Below are 6,000 nucleotides of genomic sequence, written 5' to 3' on the forward strand. Positions count from 1 at the left end.
AAAAGAGTCCAACATCAGGAATAGAAAAAAACACAGTTGAAATCTTGGGAGAAAATAAGAGTATGTGAGTTGAAAAGACTAATTTTATTAATTATGCTGAATATCTTTCTTCACTAGGGCTGCCTTTGAGAGGTTTTTCTGTCTGTGCTACCCTTTCAAAGAGGTGACTAGGTTTCTGGCATATCTCCTATCTGCCTGAAAAGTTGGATGAAAATAAAAATTCAGGATATTACTTGGCTTCTTTATTCTTATGGTGCCAAAACCCATTTTCTTACTATTTTTTAAAAAATCCACGTTCCAATAGATTATATAATTGATTATTATCATGTTCACATAGGTTTTTATTAGCATAGTTCCATAAACATTTATGAAAAATTTATTTCTATGTAGAATACTCCAAAGTCATCAAAATTCAGAAAAAGTATGTTCCATTCACCTTGCAAGTCATCAGATAATGGCCACTGCCAGAGGTAAGTTTTTTTTCCCCTGAGAGTTAAGATTTTGACACAGAAAGACCAAAGGTCTGATCTCATAAAGCAACCTCTCTCTCTCTCTCTCTTTTCTATTCAGCTACCAACTTAAAAAATATGTTTGAGTTGTTGGCAGTTTATTATATCCAGAAGGAAACGACTTATTTTTTAGAGGTGAAAAAATCTGAAAGTGCAGAAAACTCAAAATAGCACTTACCTTTAAGATAAGTGAAATATATTCAAATTTAAAGCATAGTTACCCTTTTGATTAGTAACTTACGATCTATAAAACATGTGGCACTACTTAGAGAAAAGGTGCCACATAAAAAACAGCTACAACGATGAAGAAGTGTGGTGCGAACATTGTAACTTAGTTTTAAATGTCTTTTAATGCCAATTTAACCATTTGAGGAAAACAACTATGATATTTTCTCTACAGACGTTTACAAATCAACTAGAAAGCTTTTTTTTTTTTCTTTACAATCATTGCCCAGGACTTAAATGACATTACTTTATTTTTTTTAATATTTCATTTATTTATTTGACAGAGAGAGACAGAGATCACAAGTAGCAGAGAGAGGGAGGGGGAAGGTAGGCTCCCCTCTGAGCAGAGAGCCTGATGTGGGGCTTGATCCCAGGACCCTGGGATCATGACCGGAGCCGAAGGCAGGTGCTTAACCGACTGAGCCACCCAGGCGCCCCTTAAATGACATTACTTTAAATCAGTGGATTGATCGACACATCTGGGTGAGTAAACTAGAATTTTAAGTATTATTTTCCTACCATAAGCCTTTATGGTATCAAATTTAAGTGCACATATAAAATTATTCCCTAAACAGTTATGTTTAAAATTTTTATTTCTTTTATTTTTTTTTAAGATTTTATTTATTTATTTGACAGAGAGAGATCACAAGTAGGCAGAGAGGCAGACAGAGAGAAAGGAGGAAGCAGGCTCCCTGCTGATGGAGAGCCCAATGCGGGGTTCGATCCCAGGACCCTGAGATCATGACCTGAGCTAAAGGCAGAGGCTTTAAGCCACTGAGCCACCCAGGTGCCTCTATGTTTAAAATGTTTAAAAGGAAGGACCATGATTAGGATTTCTCCATTATTTGAGGACAAAAAAGAGAGCAGGTCTACATTTAGAGATGTGCCTATTTCTTTCCTTTTATATCCCAACCTACATAAATTGTCCCAAGAAATAATTTTCCTTTGAAGCACTGTCTCAGATGAAATGAGGAGAGAAGACTCTCGGCTGAGGTAAGGGAGATTTGGGGAGAAAATATTTAGACTTCCCCGTAAAAGCAGCAAATTCTAGGAACAACCGCAAGCAAACTGCGCAATTGTCAAGAGAAAGCATAGAACTATGTTTAGAAGTTATGGCGGTATACATATGTGCCCAGACCCTGAGTCCCCACCGGTTATTTTTAAGTTGGTTAAGCATTTATTGAATGGATATGCACACATGCATCTGTAATGTGATGTAAGGTTCCAAGGGACAAGGAAGCCTTGATGAGGCTGAGGAGGATATAGCAGATACTGAGTCCCCCAAGTTAAAGAATCACCAGCATCAGCATAAGCTCTTTCATTAGTCATGTTGCCAACTGATGGATAAAGCTTCTTTGGTATTTCCAAAGGAGGTATAATTATCTAGAGAGCAAAATTCTCCTGCCTAATAAAGATAACTGGTTGCAGTCTGGATTGTAAAATATATTGCATTCTTTTCTGTTTAAGAAAATATGAATGGATTCCAATTTGAACTCGTTAACCAGATTTTATTTTGGGGGAAGAAAGCTGGCTACTTTTATAGTCAAATAAGTAAAATCTGAGTTCAAGTTGGCTTAAGTTCTGTGGAAATTATCTGATGACTGGCAAGCATTGTTATTATGGAAAATGGGGGAATGCTTAAGAAAATCTACAATGACTAGTGGAAATACATTAAGAACATTATATTATATTAAGAAGGGCTTTAGATGTGAAGAGATGCAACAGAGTCTGTTGGGAGCCAGTTTTCCCAGTAGAAGCTCTTGGTAATGGTGGGCATCTCTCTCTAATGTGTTTTCTAATTACAATGCTATATAAACATTATCAGAATGTGTGCCTCTTAGCAAGGTAATGTGGGGTTTATATCTATCCTTCATCCACAGACTTGCTGCCCTGGGGCTCAAATCACTCAACTCCTGCTGTCTTCTTTAGTGTTTCCCTTTACACCTAATTTATTTTTATTTTATATGATTATTCTGCTTTATGGTTCTGATTCTGTGTGCTATAAAAGATTTTTTTAAAACTAACATTTACTTTTTGTTTTGATTTCCTTATGGAAAAATAAAGTCAAGTGATCTATGTTCGGTAAATAAAAACTTAATATTTTTGAAATACAGGGAAAAACTCAAGTCGCAGCATTAGTTGGGTGGCATATGTGATAAAATGCAAATAAAGCAATGAGATGTAATTCAAAATGGTGGGGAAAGTAGATGAAAAAGTCAGTAATGAAGATTCGTGGGTACACTTTGACCAAATAAGGGCTCAATATGGGTATCCACTCTGCTAGGTGCTAGTTTTAGATATGGATACAACATAAGAGATTTTTTTTTTTTTAATGAATGACAACTTTGCCCCCACTGTGAAGGCTGGCTTATTTATAAATGAGGCTAGAAACAACAGCCAGGTTAAACACAATTACAGTAGTGTAGGACACAGATATAGAGGGCAAGAACTATGGAGGAGAGAGTAGAGGCTGGATTCTGGAGAAACTGAGGAGATAGCATGTGGAGTGTTCGGTGATATTTGGGTATAAGGAAGGAGCAAGTATGGTAAATTATGCTACACTATTTTAACAGACCATTAGGTATTTATAAATGCTAAATTAAAATGTGGGACATTTTTACAACAAGACAAGTTTAAAATAAAATAAAATAAATTATGCATATTATTAGAAATATTTGTGCATGTTGGCAAAGGTGGACCATAAATAAGAAAAGAGAAAAATGTAATAAGGATATTTCAGATGATATTTTCCGGAATTTCTTTATTTCACTCTCATGTTGTTTTAAAAATAAGAATAGCTGCCAGGTGTCAAACACTTCCTGCTGAATTTAATCCACTTGAATTCAAATACTAGTTAATTTGCTTGAATTGTGAATATAACCAAGTAAAGTAAAAAGCAGAATCGACAAATAAATGAGATAAACATGTTGATAAATTTTAAAAACTTGAGCCAAAAGACCTTGTTTTGTATCTTTGACAGTTCAAATACGATAAATATTACTTTATGTGAAGCAGTAATGAATTGTGTTGTTAGTTGAGTGTCTTCTTGTAATCTTGGACAAAAAAATTGAGCCCAAAGGGACTACGCTATTTTTATCTGTAAAATGGAAGTTATATATTTCAATGTCAAAGAAAGGTTTAAATGAGATAATATGTCCAAAGTATCATATAAATTTCCTGGAAAATATCAGTTAACCAACATAAGTTAGTAGCATTTTCCCTGCCCCCCCCCTTTGTTTTTTAAGAGAAACCTACATTAAGTAAAGAGATATTTGTACAGCTTGACTTTGCAGATAATACGTGAATCCATATAGCTTCATATTTGCTCTGGGAATTTACAAAGACAGATTTTCTTAGACTTATGACAGAGTAGGGGAAGGTACAGCCAGCAAGCTAGATTACCTACTTGAAATTTACACAAATTCAGGATTGAAATATATTCTCTAAGTCAGTTCTTGAAAAGGCTCCCTTCTTATGAATCTCCATTTCACTTTTGAGAAGATCTTTCATAAAACTTGTCAATGTATAGGAGCTAGGATATTATTTGTGACGTAGATACGTTGCTCAGGCACAAATTTAAAAAAAAAATGCAAAAAAACGTTACAGACTTTGTAAAGCTAATTTCTTCTTGTGAGCTATCCTGGATCCTTTAAAGTAAGTAGGGGATACAGCCCATTGGTCATTGTTCTCATAGGTTACTTTTCAGATCTCTATTGACCAGGCAGCTTTGCCCTTCAAGTCAGGAGGCATTCTGCTCCTCCGAGAGTCTGGAGTTTTACCAAGAATGCCCATGGAGTCACCTATCCATGGCATACAGTCAGTCATTTCATATTTAGCTCTTTCTGCTGCTCCGGCATACTGTCTGAAGGTAAGGTTTTAGTGTTTCTTCTTTTGAGACCTCCAGCTTTGCCTGTCTTTCTCTTTGCAATCTAGTGGTGCGGAAGCAATGGCAATGGAGGAGGAAATGTGTGCCATGCATGCTATTTGAAAGGAAGAAGTGTCCCCTGCTTCTGGCTAAGATGAATTTTTTTTTTTTTTAATCTTGCTACATTTCCCTTTTATGGCAGTGAACATTAAGAGAAGGGGGAAAAAAAAGCAGCACAAACCAAGCAGGCAAATATCTCCGAACACCCTGAGATTTGCCTGCTGAGCCCACAAGGATCTTTGAGAGCAAGGTATATATATATTTTTATCATGTTTCAGTAACAGCCCTTAGTGAAATATCTAGAACATAGGATTGCTAAAGAAATACCTTATTTCTTAAAAGACAAAGTAGGGTCTGCCATTAAAAAAAAAATCTTTACAAAAGGATCATCACTAAAATCTCTAAAAATCTCATACTTCATTTTTTTAAATAAGACATTCTATTTATGAAAAAAAATATTAGCATGAAGCTATTCCAATCAATACTAGTTTTGGATGCATAGAGAAATCATTTGACAAAAAAATTAAAAAGGAGGCAAGTAAATTTAACAGAGATTTTATATTCAGGCATATGATCCCAGGATTGCAAATGTAAAATGTCGTTGTAATATAACTGCTTAAAGGCCATTAAAAAAGAGACATTTCATTTGTTAGATTCTGAAGTTCATAACTATAAAAAAACAGGGCAAATTTAAAAAAAAACCCTATAGTTAAAAATGTTGGTCCTTGTGGTAAAATTTTCAGTGAGGTATTATAGATGGTATATTAATCAGCTAGTGTTGATTATGCTGCATAAAAATAAAGACCCTGATGGCAGATATCACCAAACATTTATTTATTTTTCTTTCTTTTGTTTTTAATTGAAGTCTAGTCGACACACAATGTTGCAGTAATTTCAGGTGTACAACATAGTGATTTGACACCGGGTATTTATTTTTCTCATTCACGTGTCGGTAGGTTGACAAGGGTGGCTCTGCTTTGGACTTCAGCTTGAGTTCAGATCTGTTGGTCCATTCATTCTCCTTGGACCAGCAGCCATCCAAGGAGAAACGCACAGCACAAACCAAATCCTGCAAAAGGATGACAATATCCTCTTACTTCAGGCTCCTTAACATTCCACTGATGTGGAGCCTAGAGCCAATGGAATGATGGGATGTTATCCTTCGAGAATAGGTATCCATAATAACAGGAGAAGGGAGGGGAAGAAAAGGAATGATTATAAGCAGATAACATGAATTCAAAGTTTTTGTCTAAAACACTTCAGTTGGAAATTAAGATGACCCTCCTGTCAAAGAAATATGTGAACTTTCAGTATATCATTAACATATTTAGTTACACTGCT

The sequence above is a fragment of the Mustela nivalis genome, assembly GCF_964662115.1.
Source record: "Mustela nivalis genome assembly, chromosome: 16".
In the NCBI taxonomy this organism is placed as follows: Eukaryota; Metazoa; Chordata; class Mammalia; order Carnivora; family Mustelidae; genus Mustela; species Mustela nivalis.